This window comes from Narcine bancroftii, chromosome 2, assembly GCF_036971445.1.
Source record: "Narcine bancroftii isolate sNarBan1 chromosome 2, sNarBan1.hap1, whole genome shotgun sequence".
In the NCBI taxonomy this organism is placed as follows: Eukaryota; Metazoa; Chordata; class Chondrichthyes; order Torpediniformes; family Narcinidae; genus Narcine; species Narcine bancroftii.
The window spans coordinates 58,819,385-58,835,302 of record NC_091470.1 but is presented as its reverse complement, the minus strand read 5'-3'; the positions used below and the strand labels follow the sequence as shown (position 1 = coordinate 58,835,302).

The window sequence follows — 15,918 nt, the reverse complement described above, 5'->3', positions numbered from 1 at the left end:
AAGTCCTCCTTTTGGAAGGGGACTGGGGAAGCCCAGATCGGTCACATGCACACGCTCTGGGTATCAGAGTGGTGCAAACTGCTGACAGGACAACAGTGCTGGCACCTGCAGACAAAGTAGCTCAGTCTCCTTTCTCCCACTGAAGTTACTGAATGAGCACACTGACAGACAGTTACGGACAGCAATGCTAGCAACCGTGAACAAAGTAATTCAGCCTCTGAAGCTGCTGGGTGAGCATGCATACACAGACCCACCATCTGACTGACTGTCCTCCGACCAACTGACTAACCGACCAACCTGTTCAAAACTCAGCATGCTGGGTTCTTCAACTGCCCCAGCGCGTGCCTTCAGCTCTCCCAATTGGTGGAGAGAGGTTGATAACAGTGGGTGCGCTCTTTGCAAGCCCACCGGCTTCCAGCATGTGGCTCTCGCGCTTCTGCAGCTGTCAGTTTTCCCAGCGCTGTTTCAGCTCTTCACAGCAACGCATAATCCTCACTCACCGTAGGTTCAGTCCGGTCCCTCGTCTGAAAATAAAATTATCCAGGGTCCATAACAACTCTAATCCTGGCAGTCTTGCCCTTCACCGTAACAGTACATGTTGTGTCTAAACTCTCACTCTCTCACGTTCAAAAGCCTCCAACATGCCAATCAACATTTGCAAATTCCTGTCTAGTTCCATTGAAATTAGCTTTGCCTCAATTTAGTATTCAAGTTCTGGACATTCCTATCTTTTGCATGACTATTTAAAAACGATTCGAATTATGGTCGCTGGTCCCAAGGCTCCTCACTCAGCTGAAACTTCAGCCACTTGCCCTGCCTCATTTCTAAAATGGGGATCCAGCATTGCTCCCTCTCCAGTAGGGCCATTTATATATTGTTTGATAAAACTGTTTATGGACCTATTCAACAAATTCCACCCCATTCCATTCCTTAGCCCTGTGGCAGTTCGTTCGTGAACCAGATGGTTGGTGAAAATAATTTACAGATGCCATTGTTTTATTTGAGCAGGATTGGAACTTGTGTTTCCTTTACCCCAGGCCAGTCCATTACAACTATGTGATGATGATGCTTTTCCTTTGCTGTTATGGATTAATCCCCATTCAAGAAGAAACAATATTCTACCAGAATTGTAATAGAAGGGTACTTAAGGGTGTTAAAGAACTTACATTGTCTAAAAGATAAAGGAAATACCAAAATTTGTCATCTTCTGTGCTCAAAATAACTTTGATATTCACAAGGGATCATCCGTGAAGAAATAGCATTTGTTATTTTTTTAAAAATCTCTGGAGAGCTGGCAATTTTTGTTTTGGGTACCAGGTAACCAGGAAAGAAGCAGCAGGGTCCCCAACCCTCAAAGTTCTCGATCACTGCTGCAAGGTCTCCTCAGTAAGCACTTGGTTAAGCAACAGAATGTTTTATTTTCTGTTCAGGCTATGACCACCTTGCAAGTCTAAATAAACTGAGAGAATAAGTAGATATAACATAAATTAGTTTTTATCTGACAATAAGCCCTATCTTTCAGTAAACATGACAGATCTGTGTTTTATTGCAAAAGCTTTGAAGTCATCTGAACTCATCTGAACTCTTTTATCATACTGTCTTTTCCCTAACATTTAAGCTACAACCTGAGGGCTAACAGTGCAAGAATTGATTATTGCAATTGTACCGAAATCAACAGGGCTTGTTGTGAGTCTCTTGTGCTCACTTGATGATGGAAGAGAATCACAGCTCACTGGATTCATGCAGGACAGCCTGGTGACATTTCCAGAAATAATGTTATGTTTTGAGAGGGGAAACCAGAAGTCAGGTGTGCATTTCTAAATAGCCACTTCAGTCTCTACCATTTTATGTGATTTTGACTACAAGCCATCTGATCTCCTTTGGTATCCATCTGGCCTTATGACGTTAATATAAGCCCTTTCAGTGTCTGAAAACTGGTTTAAAGGTCTCACCTACACTTCTGGCTTTATCCAACTACTGTAATAACATTGAAACCTCAGTAGTGTGCTCCATATGATCAAATGAAAAACAGAACAGAATGAAAGAAGGTTAATGGATATGATGAGGAAAGTTGGAAGGCAAGAAATTAGCTCCTCTCTCATTTATTCCTTAGATAAAGTTATTTAAGAGTAACATTGACTTAACACTCTTGCACATAGTGTAGCCATGGGCTCTCTATCTTAGTCACATCTCCTGAATTATTTTTGTGCAGAACCCCTTTAAGATCATTTCTTCAACTTGGCATGAATTTGCAGTGCTTTTGTTTAAAAAAGGGTGGAAAAATATCTTGTAAAGAGAGAGCAATTGAACTAGAACTTAGAATCTCTTGAAAAATCTTTAAACACAAGCTAGTTTTATTCAGAGTTTAACAAAGTCACGATCTGATCAAACCAATCTCTTAGTTTGAACGGATAAAAGATCTGAAATAATTCCACCATGGCTGCTTCTCCATTTAATGAAGTCTGGTCCCTTTCCTCCAGGTCATGAAGTAAGTAAATGACTAATTGTCATAATTATAAAGAAGGACAACGATCACAACATATTGCTAAATTGGACTGAGGCTTATTTTACTTTATTGAGAAATTATTTAACAAACAACTGTGTGAGGCAAGTAAGAAAGAGATTCAAGGGTTAAGGATAAACATGCTCTCAAAGAATAAAAAAATGGGAAATCTGCCAAGACGCATAAAGGTTAGAAAAAGGCAAACAAGAGAAGCTTATTGTCAGACACTGATAGCATAATGCAGTGAAAACAACTTGAATATAAATCATTGTTGGAGCAAAATTACAAATAAAGAGAGAGTATAAAGATATATTGGCATGTAAAATTGTATTTTTTTAAGATTATCAGGAGAAAGAAAAAAACAGGAAAGGGGAAGGCCTATTGCAGTCCACAAAGTTAACATTGCATGGAAGTGGATGATACAGGTAACCAACCTTCTTTAGTGAACAATTGGTGACAATCTTTTCAAAAAAGAGGTATGATCCCAATATTGGAGCTAAGGTGAATTAAAAGGCCTGGATTAGATATAAAAAGGAGGAAAAATTGCAGAGGCACTGACTTCAATTGTTGAAACATCTAGTTCAATTGCTCTCTCTTTACAAGATTGGTGCCAAACAATTGGAAGCCTGAAAATGATGTGATACTCTTTAAGAAGGAATTAAGGGATAAGGTACTGTATATACTCATATAATTGTCGATACTACGTAAAAGTCGATCTCCCTATTTTTTGGCCCCGGTCGCCTGATGTCTCGACCACAGACTCTCGACGCCCCTACCGTGGACTCCCGCCTCATTTGACACAAGTTGCTTGCCGTGGTCAAAAGTAGTATGTATTTAAGTCAACCCCCTAAATTTTATCCTAAAAATTGGTCCACAAAAATCAATTGTTGCTCGAGTATCTTCAGTAATTAAAGGTCAGCTGATTTAACATTGCTGGTGGATAAGTTGCTGGAATTCATTCTAAGGGATGGCAAAAATTTTGCTTAAAATGTCATAGATTAATCAGGAACAGACAGTATGGATTTGTTACTGCCAGGTTCAGCTCCAACAGAATCACCTAAAATGGATGAGAGGGGGGGGTGGGGGGGTGGCTTGGGAGGAGGGAGGGGGGGGGGGGAGAAAAAGTCACTGTATATGTGTGAAAAAGAAAAAGTGTATATCATGGCTAATGTGATTTATGGTGTGAAAAATAAAAAAAAAATTAAAAAAAAGAAAAAAAAAGTTTGTGGATGACACGATGGTAGTTGGGCCTCATCAGTAACAATGCTTATAGAGAGGAAGTTGAAATACTTGTACAGTAGTGCAAAACCAACAACCTTATTCTCAATATGGACAAGATAAAGGAGATGATTGTGGATTTCAGGAGGATAAAGGACCATTCCTCACTACATACCAATGCCTCTGTGGTAAAGAGAGTGGGGTTCATAAATTTCTTTGGTGTCCTTTTAAAGGACAATATATCCTGGACCCACAACAACTCCTCATTAGTCAGGAAGGCGCAGCAGCGCCTATACTTCCTAAGGAGGTTGAGGAGAGCCGCCATGCTAACCAGGAGCACAATAGAGAGTGTCCTGGTTGTGGTATGGTAGCTGCTAAGCATCAGATTGGGTGAAGGTCAGTAGAGAGGGTGATTAAAACTACTGAAAGGATCACTGGGATCTCCCTTCCCTCTATCGACAATATCTACAGGAAGTGGTTCTTCAAGAGAGCTCAGAGAATCCTTGAGGGGCTGCTTACCATCCAGCCCACAGTATCTTTGAGACACTACCTTCAAGGAGGAGGTACAGGAGCATAAAACCAGACTGCCATGCTGGGAAACAGCTTCATCTTGCAGGTGGTGAGACTATTAAACAATCCTAGAAACCCATGTTATTTTTAAATACTCTATATTTATTTTGGATCACTCTGTATATATGTCATTTGGTGCACTATGTTCCGGAGATGCGCTGTTTTGTCAGGTTGTATATATGTACAGTCAGATGACAGTAAACTTGAACTTAAGTATAGGTTGTATTTGAGTGCAATTTTTATACAAGGATGATACTTTAATTCTGGAACCCAATAGAATTATACTAGAATTAAGCGATTATACCCATGAGGAAAATGGGAAATGATAGATTTCCTGATTAAAGTTTATAAATTCATAAATAGGCTTTGAAATCTGTGCATAGTAAGGATGTTTTTATGCATTTGTAAAGGGTCTAATTCTAATTTCATAATTATTATATTTATAGATATTCCACCAAGAGAAGTAATTGATCTGGTCCATCATTTCCCCCAGTAATTTTATTCACCTCAATTAGAACCCCCATCTCTTCTAACATTTTCTTTGTAATTGACAGTCAGTTTCTGGTTGCCCATTTGGCCAGCTTCTACTTACCAATTGTTTAATTCAAACATCTGATGTTCCATGTAGAAGAGGTTTTGGTGGCAAATAACATGCACCTGTGATTAAGCTTTGCTGGAAAGTTAATACCAACCCAATTTTTTTTCCCAAGTGAAATCCATGAGTGAAAGAACAGACAAAATTAATTGGGAAAATTAACTATGAGGATGGAAAGAATTCAGAGAAATATGGACAGATTGTGAGTTGGCACAAAAGACAAGGTGATAAGGGAGAAGTGAGCCTACATACTTTGGGAGGCAGAATAGGAAATTAGACATTTTTTATTGATGTGCAGAGGATTTTGCTTGTTTGTCAGATGCAGAGGAAGGCTAAAATATGTTGGTCATTGTTGAAACGGAATTGGAGTAAATGTCATGGAAGTTTTGTATTGCTTATACTGTTATAAGAGTTTAATCAGACGTACTGTTTGATTTCTGTTCTGGAAAATAAAAAGATGTGCTTGCCTTCCAGTCATTACAGCTCCCTTCCTGAACTAGTTAGGCTCTCCAACAAAGTGGAACAGGGAAGATGGATCATAGATTCAAAAGATAATATCATTCAATCCATGCAAGATTTTGTGAAGGATTGACAAGCTGGAGAAGCTGGAAAGGTAGTTCATTGAGCTGGAGTATTTTGAGGCAAAGGGACAGTCACAAGATAAGAGATCACCATTTAGGATGAGCAATTTTTTTTTATGTACAGGGTTGTAAGTCATTGAAATTCTCTACTTTGGGCTGTAAATGATCCATCATTGAATATATTCAAGGCTTACAGTTTTATGTCCTTGGACACTTTAAATCAGAGAACATTGTGAATGGCCAGAAAACCAGAGGCGCAGAATCATCCACACTCATAGAACAGCAAAAGAAGTTTAGGAGTCATATTATCAACCTCTTCATTTTCTTATGTTTTTTTTTAAACTCTCTTTTTTGACAACTACTGAAGAAATATTTTTGCAATGCTCTGACAGTAGGTTGGTTAATACCATAAAAAGCATGAATGAATTCTAAATGAATCTTATAACAGATTGTAAAATGTACTTGGATTTGTATTTGACTTTAAACACTTGTGTAGGTGGAGCATATCAGAGGAAAAAGAATCAGACAAGGCATGTAACCCTTTTTCCCTAATGGTCTTCCAAGCACTCTGCCCAAATGATATTAACACCTAAGAAAAGGAATCTGTGCCTCATCAAGACTATATACATTACACTATTCCAATATAAGAGTGGTTAGTGATGGAATTTCAACTATTTATAGTCTATATTGATGATTTGGATTAAGGGACCCCGATATACTATGGCTATTTTTTCTCTTGTTCCATGGGTTATGTGAAGACATGAAGAGCATCCAAAGGAATCTGCCTAGTTCAACAGAAGATGAAGATTAATTGAGAAAATGTGAGATGAATTTGTGAAGGGAAGGTCATGGCTGACTAATATTATAAAATCTGAGGATTGTGTTAGGGTGTTGGGCAAGAACCCTGATGCATACTGACCAGAAAGTTAAAGCCATGAAATCCCAGACAAAGTAGCAAATTGGATCCAATATTAGCTCAGTGTCTTGAAACAAAGGAGAAATAGTTTTAGTGATTGAAATGCTGTTTCCAATGGGGTTCGAAGGGATTCATTTTTAAGTTCCATGATTGTTCTCAGTATATTTGGAAGAGTGAAACCACAATTATATTTTCTAATAATGCTTATAGTAATAGTGTGCCTTTTCCATAATGTCATGTATTTCTTTCTACTTGTGTTAATGTTTGCATGTTCACACCCACACACACATCCTAACACACCTCCCCATGCACATACACACCCCCCTACGCATGCATACACCTCCACCCCCCAACCCACCCCACGCATGCACACACATAATTAAGGAAATATTTTACTTCAAAATAAGCTCTTGCTGGAAATGTAGATGATTAATACCAATACAGTTCTCCAAACAATGCTACTTCAATCTGTAAGTCTTATAGAATAGCATAGAGCAAACAGCCTTTCTACAAACTCAGCTGCTTGATCCATTTGCTGGTTGAATTAGTGGGTGAAATGGATAGGCATGAATGCTGCATAGATAGAGGGGATTCTACATATTTCAGACAAAGCAATAGTATTTTGGCCACAGGCTGCATAAAATCAGTTTTAAAAAACATAAATGTTCATGAGTACATTTAGATCACTGACAAGACCATCTCCTATTATTAGTAGTTTATTTTGTTATATTCTCCCTTTCCACTTTTACATATACACATCTAACCTATTTTCACCATTTGCCTGAAGAAAATACATTTTTAGTAACTTCCTCTTTTGGTCTGCTACTATTTCTCACTTACCTTCTGTTTTTGGTATGATCATCAAGTTGATAGATAGACAAGTTCCATCTTCATCCCAGAGTTTTGCAGAGTTTAGTGAAAGTTCTAACATTCTGAGACCTCCCCATCATCGAATCTGTCACCACTTGGATCATCCAGAAAAATGACAGTATTTCCTGATTCAACAACTTCCTCTGACACCATTTTTTCCTGCCACCGTCATTGCCTTCATCATTGCCAAAGAAATGCAAGATCATTTCATTTCAAGATTGATCCTCCTAACTTAAGTATGATTAGCTGTTTATGAAGCTTATGATAGCTCTGATGTTTTATCTTTGTACATTTTGAGCACTTTGTCTTCTCTTATCCCTGACAGATGTCCATTTCCTTTTCCATTCCAGATCTGATTACAACTCATCTTGGTATGGCACCAATGTGGTTCAATACTTTACAGTAACCAATGTCAATTTTTCTTACCAGCTCACCTATCTATTCCGTTTGCCTTGGTACACCTGGTTAGTTCTAATCTTGGTACCTTTGCAATACTAAAATTATTCCTATATCTCCAACTTTTGGCCTTACCCTTGACAGCACTAGAATTCTTATTTTTCTTGTTACCCAACCTTTCCAAAGAATTCCTCATGAGCATCCAGAAAATTATGACCCAAAAGTCCCCTGCAACAAAACTGTCCTGACCAATCCACTCCAAGATTGTTGTATATCCATTAGTCCTCACTCTTCAGATTCCACGTATCAGAGAATTAGATTCCACACTGTGTTCTTTGTTCATAACTTATCTCCAATGCATCACCATTTGGGTTCCCAGGACAGAACATGGGTTCTAGCAGGACAGAAGGTTATGGGTTATAGCCCTACTCCAGAGTTTGTATTGATCACATTGACACTTCGTGCTATACTGTCAAAAAGTGCCATTATTCAAATGTAATTGAGGTATTTTCTAGCTATTTTTCATAGAGGAAGTCATTCAGCTCATCAAGTCTATGTCAGCTCTTGGACCGTTACCATTCTCTCACTTATTTCCCTATTCTCTCTCATTCCCCACCATTCCCCACAAATCTGACACTCACCTAGACCGTAGGCATTCACAATACCCAATTAACCTTGCACATCTTTGGATATTGGAGAATCCATAGCACTCAAGAAAACAGGGAGAGTGTGCAAACTGCACACTCATCGAGAGATTGTAATTTCTATCTTTGAATCATGTAATGTATCTTTGGTGCTCCAGTTTCTTCCCATTTCCATACTTCACCTGTCTCTTACTTTCCAGATTTTTCTCATAAATGTATGTCTACAGCTACTAAACAAGATAGCTTAAATCTGCGCTTAAGGCCCGACTTACCGGCCCTAACTGGGTCGATGAGCTACCATGGGTTCTGCTGGGGGTACGCAAGGCTCCAAAAGAAGACTTGTCTGCATCATCTGCAGAGTTGGTGTATGGTGCGGCCCTTACAGTTCCGGGAGATGTTAATTTCGCAGCCAACTCTGATCTGGATGTCCTTCAACAACTCCGCAGTGGTATTGCTAACAGCAAGCTGACTTCTACCAACTGGCACAGCAACCTTAGACAACAAGTGCCCCCATCACTCCTGAACGCTGACTTCGTATTCATTCGTAGACAGGTCCCAGGGGCACCGTTACAAAATACATACAAAGGACCATTCCGCGTCATTAAGAGAGACGGAGTCATGTATACCTTGGACATTGGGGGACATTCACAACTATTCAGCATAGACATATTTAAGCCTGCCCATACGGACCCTACTACACCCATTCAGTGCCCTCAGCCCAGACGGCATTGGCATCCGCCTAAGACATGCGTGTCTGGCGTTTTAATTTACGGTGATGATTCAGGGGGGGGGGGGTGATGTAGCAGCTGTGTAGCGGGCCGAGCAGGTGCTCAGCGCGGTAATGCAAACTACCACCGTTAGTGCAGTTCACGGACTTGCCTAAAGGCTGGCATGCTAGCGGTACTGAGTGCCGAGGGATGGCACATTGATCAGCTGGTCCTGTGGACCAGCAGCTGTCCCTTAACAAGGTCCCACCCCATGGGACAGGCAGGGAATAAAAGTCGCTTGTAAAGCTTCAATAAACCAGTCTTGAGTTGACTACTCTGGCATGTGTTTGTATTTCTTTAGTAGCTCTACCGTAGTAGCTGCTACAATATCGAATTATCCTTTGAGATGCACATAACCCAAGATTTGGACATCAATGAGATGAGGTATCTTAAGATTACAGGTCATAATATTTCTATCTTATTCCTGCTTATGTCAGTGTAATGTGGACAGATATTTAAGTGTAATCAACAAAAGTAATTCAATATAGCTGAGATTATTTCTGATCCAGTTATATGAATGCAGTTGTGATTAGATAACTTCACTAGAGATGCTTTTTGTTTCTTATTAGGGTGTCACTTATCTCTGACAAGCACTGTAGATTAAGTACCCACAACACAGAAATAGGATTCAACTTTTAGTAGATCTCAAAAATGGAGATCAAAAGCCTGGAAGATGACATCCCTTTATGCTGACCAGTTTCTACTGAACAAGAACTCCAGTTTTTAGTCCCATTTGAGTACTATTCTCCTGGTAAACATCAGCAAGTGCCTGAAATTAAGATGGGGTGATGTACACTTTGCCTTTGTGCACTGAAGAACACCATTTACAACCCTTAATGCTCACAGCTCTTTATAACATAACATATAACATAACAATTACAGCACGGAAACAGGCCATTAGGCCCTTCTAGTCCGCACCGAACCAAACACCCCTTTCTAGTCCCACCTCCCTGCACAATGCCCATAACCCTCCATCTTCTTCTCATCCATATACCTGTCCAACCTTTTCTTAAATAATACAATTGACTCCGCCGCCACTATTTCTCCCGGAAGATCATTCCACACGGCTACCACTCTCTGAGTAAAGAAGTTCCCCCTCATGTTACCTCTAAACCTCTGCCCCTTAATTCTTAACTCATGTCCTCTTGTTTTAATCTTTCCTCCTCTTAACAGAAATAGTCTATCCACATCCATTCTGTCTATCCCTTTCATAATCTTAAATACTTCTATCAAATCCCCTCTCAACCTTCTACGCTCCAAAGAATAAAGACCCAATCTGTCCAATCTCTCCCCATACTCCAGATGCTTAAACCCAGGCAACATTCTGGTAAACCTTCTCTGCACTCTCTCCACTCTGTTTATATCCTTCCTATAATTAGGCGACCAGAACTGCACACAGAACTCCAAATTAGGCCGCACCAACGTCTTATACAATCTCAACATCACCTCCCAACTCCTATATTCCATGCAATGATTGATAAAGGCCAGCATACAAAAAGCCTTCTTCACCACCCTATTCACGTGAGTTTCTACCTTCAGGGAACGATGTACCGTTACTCCTAAATCTTTCTGCTCTTCTGTTTTCCTCAATGCTCTCCCATTTACCACGTATGTCCTATTCTGATTCTTCTTACCAAAATGAAGCACCTCACACTTATCAGCATTAAATTCCATCTGCCATTTCTCAGCCCACTTTTCTAAGCAGCCCAAATCCCTCTGCAATCCTTGAAAACCTTCTTCATTATCCACTATTCCACCTATCTTAGTATCGTCTGCATATTTACTAATCCAATTCACCACCCCATCATCTAGGTCATTAATGTATATAACGAACAACAATGGGCCCAATACAGATCCTTGAGGCACACCACTGGTCACCGGCCTCCAACCTGACAGACAATTATCCACTACCACTCTTTGGCCTCTCCCTTTCAGCCAATGTTCAATCCATTTGACTATCTTAAAATTTATACCTAAAGACTGCACCTTCCTAACTAACCTTCCATGTGGTACCTTATCGAAGGCCTTACTGAAGTCCATATAGACAACATCCACTGCGCTACCCTCATCCACATTCCTAGTCACCTCTTCAAAAAATTCAATCAGATTGGTCAAACATGACCTTCCTCCCACAAATCCATGTTGAGTGCTCCTGATCAGACCCTGTCTATCCAGATGTTTATAAGTACTATCTCTAAGAATTTTCTCCATTAATTTACCTACCACAGACATCAAACGTACAGGCCGATAGTTGCCAGGCTTCCTCCTTGAACCCTTTTTAAATAACGGAACCACATGCGCAATGCGCCAATCCTCCGGCACTATCCCCATATCTAATGACATTTGGAAAATTACCGCCAGAGCCTCTGCTATTTCCTCCTTCACTTCTCTCAATGTCCTGGGGAAGATCCCGTCTGGTCCCAGAGACTTATCCACCTTTATATTCTTCAAAAGCCTTAAAACTACACCTTTTGTAATCTCTATATTCCCCATATTTACCCAATTTGCTTTTTTTATCTCACATCTCCCAATATCCTTCTCCTTAGTGAATACCGAAGAAAAGAAACTGTTCAATATCTCCCCCATTTCTCTAGGCTCCACACACAGTTTTCCGCTCTGATTTTCTAAGGGACCAATTTTGTCTCTAGCTTTCCTCTTACCATTAACATATTTGTAGAACTCTTTTGGATTAGTTTTCACCCTGCTTGCCATAGTTTTCTCGTACCTTCTTTTAGCTTTCCTAATTCCTCTCTTAAGATTCCTCTTACATTCAATGTATCTTTCAAACATCTCCTTAACTCCATGCTTCTTATATCTAATGTACGCCTCCCTTTTTCTTCGAACCAAGTTTCCAATATTCCTTGAAAACCATGGCTCTCTCAAACCTTTTGCCCCTCCTTTTAACCTAACAGGAACATAAAGCTTTTGCACTCTCAAAATCTGATCTTTAAAAGACTTCCATCTCTCTACTACATCCTGCCCATAAAACAAATTGTCCCAATGCACACCCTGCAAGTCCTTTCGCATCTCCTCAAATCTAGCTTTTCCCCAATCAAAAACCTCAACCCTTGGCCCTGACTTCTCTCTTTCCATAATGACATTGAAGCTGATGGCATTATGATCACTGGACCCGAAATGCTCGCCAACACTAACCTCCGTCACTTGACCCATCCCATTTGCCAACAGTAGATCTAACACTGCTCCTTCTCTGGTCGGCACCTCTACATATTGTTGTAAAAAACTATCTTGCACACATTTCACAAACCCTAACCCATCCAGTCCTTTCACAGAATGTGTTTCCCAATCTATATGTGGAAAATTAAAATCTCCCATAATTACAACCCTGTGCTTATCACAAATATCTACTATCTCCCTACAGATTTGCTCCTCTAGGTCTCGGTCCCCTCCGGGTGGTCTATAATACACCCCTACAAGTGTAACCTCTCCTTTCCTACTCCTCAGTTCCACCCAAATAGCCTCCGTGGATGTGCCCTCTAATCTATCCTTCCTAGGCACCGCTGTAATATTTTCCCTGACAAGCAATGCAACCCCACCTCCTCTTGCCCCTCCGACTCTATCACACCTAAAACAACGAAACCCAGGGATATTCAGTTGCCCATCACATCCCTCCTGCAACCATGTCTCACTAATTGCTACCACATCATACTTCCAAGTATCAATCCACACCTTCAGCTCATCCACCTTTTTTACAATACTCCTGGCATTAAAATATATGAATTTCAGGGATTTCCCAATTTTTAATCCCTGTTTTCCCTCATCTTTAAGAACAACATTATTTACTTTTCCTGCCAATTGCCCTTCGTCTTCTTCCAGAGCATTTCCCTTCTCTATCACCTACCCATCCATATTCAAATACTTACTAACTCATAACTACTGTTCCTGAAAGTTAAATCCATCGGAAACCTCCGCTTTGCACAGTGTGTTATTATCACAAATCTCCATTTTGTGATTGAGTAAAAACTTCTGGCACACAACAAATTGCATTTTACCAGAAAGGTAGTAAAATCACGGAAATGCTGGAGGAACCCAGTTTTTAGTACAACCACAGCATCTGCAGACTGTTGCGTTTCATTCCTTGTACCAGAAAGACTGCAGTTGAGTATGGTGCTGTCTGAAATTATATGAACACTATGTTAAAATGAAATATGCTTATAGCAGAGATGGAAGTCCATCAAATATTAAGCAAAATTTTAACAGGGTGGGTTACATGGGAGAAATGTAGAACTTCCAGACAGAAAAATCAGAAGTCCAGGTAACTTTCCTTTCATCAGCTATGTCTTTTACATTTAAAGTTCACTTCATAAAAGTCAACCTGATTGAAGGGACTCAGATTTGAGATGGGCAGGTAGGTTTAAACCATACTTGACATCTAGAGCAGTTCTACTCCCTGACCCCAGGGATTCTTGTGTGGGAGGATGATGGGAAGAACTCAAACACTGGTGGAAATTATGCTTGCTCCTTCTGGGCCTCTGCAGTGTTGCTCCCTGCTCATTAAACTGTGCTCATTTCCATTTGGCAAATGAATTTCTCAAGGCCTGGTTAATCAAAGTAGAGTAAACTGCTAGCCTCATTAAATTAATTACCAACACACACCAGAAACGATTTAGTTGCCCAACACTACCCTGCCTCTCTTTAAACTAAAAATAACCAATTAGATCTTTATAAAGTTAATATCATTATTGATCCTTACCTAATCATTCTAGCTGTTTGCATTTGAGATCAATTAACGTAGTGCGGGACATAGTTTTACATAAAGCACATAGCTTTTAAAATTTAGATATACAGCACCAAAACAGGCCCTTTCGGCCCTTAAGTCAGTGCTACCCAATTGACCTACACCCCAGCTACATTTTTTGAACAATTGAAGGAAACTGGAGCACCCGGAGAACACCCATGCAGTCACGGGGAGAATGTACAAATTCCTTACAGACAGCACTGGATTTGAACCCCAGTTGCTGGCGCTATAATAGCGTTGCACTAACCACTACGCTAACTAAGCTCACTAATAAACTGTGGGTAAAAATGTGCTTTGATTCTGAGACATTTGTTCGGAAAATTTGAACAGATTACTGTTTGAAGTATCTCAACTCTACTTCAATTTGATTACATCAACATATGAAGGTTAATGAAAGGAAGAAACAGTTAATATGATTTAGTTTTATGCCTTTAGTTTTTGTTAAAGAAAATATTGTTAAAGGTCTGAAGAGAACTGTCTGGCTTTCTTGACAATTACGACATTTTTAATATCAACAAAAATTATCAGAGCTGCCTGTGGATTGCTGGACTGAATTATAAAGACTAATCTTAAAGTAAACTTTTAACCTACGATGCTCCTTGCTCATCCATGCTGCATACAACACACACGCACGCATGTACTTCCACTAATTTTAACTGGAAAAAAAACTATTAACATGAAGCCTTAATTATAAGGTACATGAATATAGAGTATGGTTCTTTGAAGTGTATATATATTTAAATCAGAGTGCAAATTTAAGCATCATTTTTAAAGTCTCCTTCCTATGATTTTAAAAGGACCAACATTATTCAGATGAGAGCTATTTGCTCATTTTGACTTTATTCATTTGTTTCATAATTATTTTAGAATAATTGAATTCTTATTAGGCTTTTCTTGTGATTCATATCAGTAATCTCTCAGAACCACCACCAGCCCTCAATCTGTCACTGAGATCCAGCATTGTCGCTTGGAAATACGAAGAAATATGAAATAATTGCACTGCAATGTGAAATGACCTCCCAGCTGTGAAATCCATGAGAGATTGTGTGGGTTGTTGGAGGAAGATCTGACACTGTTTGTAACACAGCTGTGAGAAAAATTTGATATAGGAACTCAGTATTCCTTATGTGCAGTTCACGGACTTGCCTAAAGGCTGGCATGCGAGCAAAAGAACCCATAAGAAACAGGGAATTTAACACATTAGTGTAGAATGTTGTTTTCTTGATTGAAGCAAAGGAGAATGGAGTAGACAACCTTGGCATCGAGAACATGAATATGTTATCTGGTATGGTTTTTACACAGCCGCTGCTTAACGGGAAGTTTTTGAAAATTTCCCGCAATGCAAGCAGTGTAAAATGTTCCGAATGGGAATGAGCGACTCGTTTACATTCCAAAATTTTTCTTGCGGTAAAATTTTTGCAGACTGCCTGCAGTCTAAACTGAATCTCAGGCTTTCCGCAACAATGGGCTAATGAACACGATGTGCACTGATGACGTCGACGCAGTGACGCTGTACGTTCCATGCACAGTCTACATCTCAATTGATGTCGACTAACGAACAATCTTCAAAATCATCATGACTCAGATATTTTAGTGTAAACATCCTTCCTGAGTGAATGACCACTACAGAGGGTAAGTGTGAAAATTATTGATAGGAAATTATTGCAACGGCTGTGCAAAAACCATTTATAACTACTCTCCAGAAAGTTGAATCTTCAGGAATATTTTGGTAGGATGGAGGGGAGTGTTGAATTTGGAGCAAAAAATATGATGATCTCTTGATTGTTGACTACAGCGAAAAAAATTAACATAAAGAGCAGTTTCAAATTTAGAAACGTTCTGAAAATCCTGGAAATTAAGTAGCTCATTTTTTATGTTGCATATTGCATTGACCTCATCCTTTTTTTAATCAGCTATTTGTGTTCATAAAATAGTCATATTACATCATTTATCTTCCATTCATCAGTTTTGTGACTACATTGAAGCTATTCAACAAACTGTTATGTTAATGGTTCTAGAAATAACCCTTAATGGCAGTGTCTATGCCCACATTTTACTCATAAATCAACAGATGTGAATTTTCATCTCCTATCTAACAATTT

The 15,918-nt window shown here is 39.5% G+C and overlaps 1 protein-coding gene across 7 annotated transcripts in view; it reads left to right on the top strand.

Annotated features, from left to right (window-relative positions):
- The window catches only part of mipol1 (mirror-image polydactyly 1), a 263,763-nt gene that overhangs the window by 246,710 nt on the left and 1,135 nt on the right, over positions 1 to 15,918 (top strand). The window lies entirely within an intron of this gene.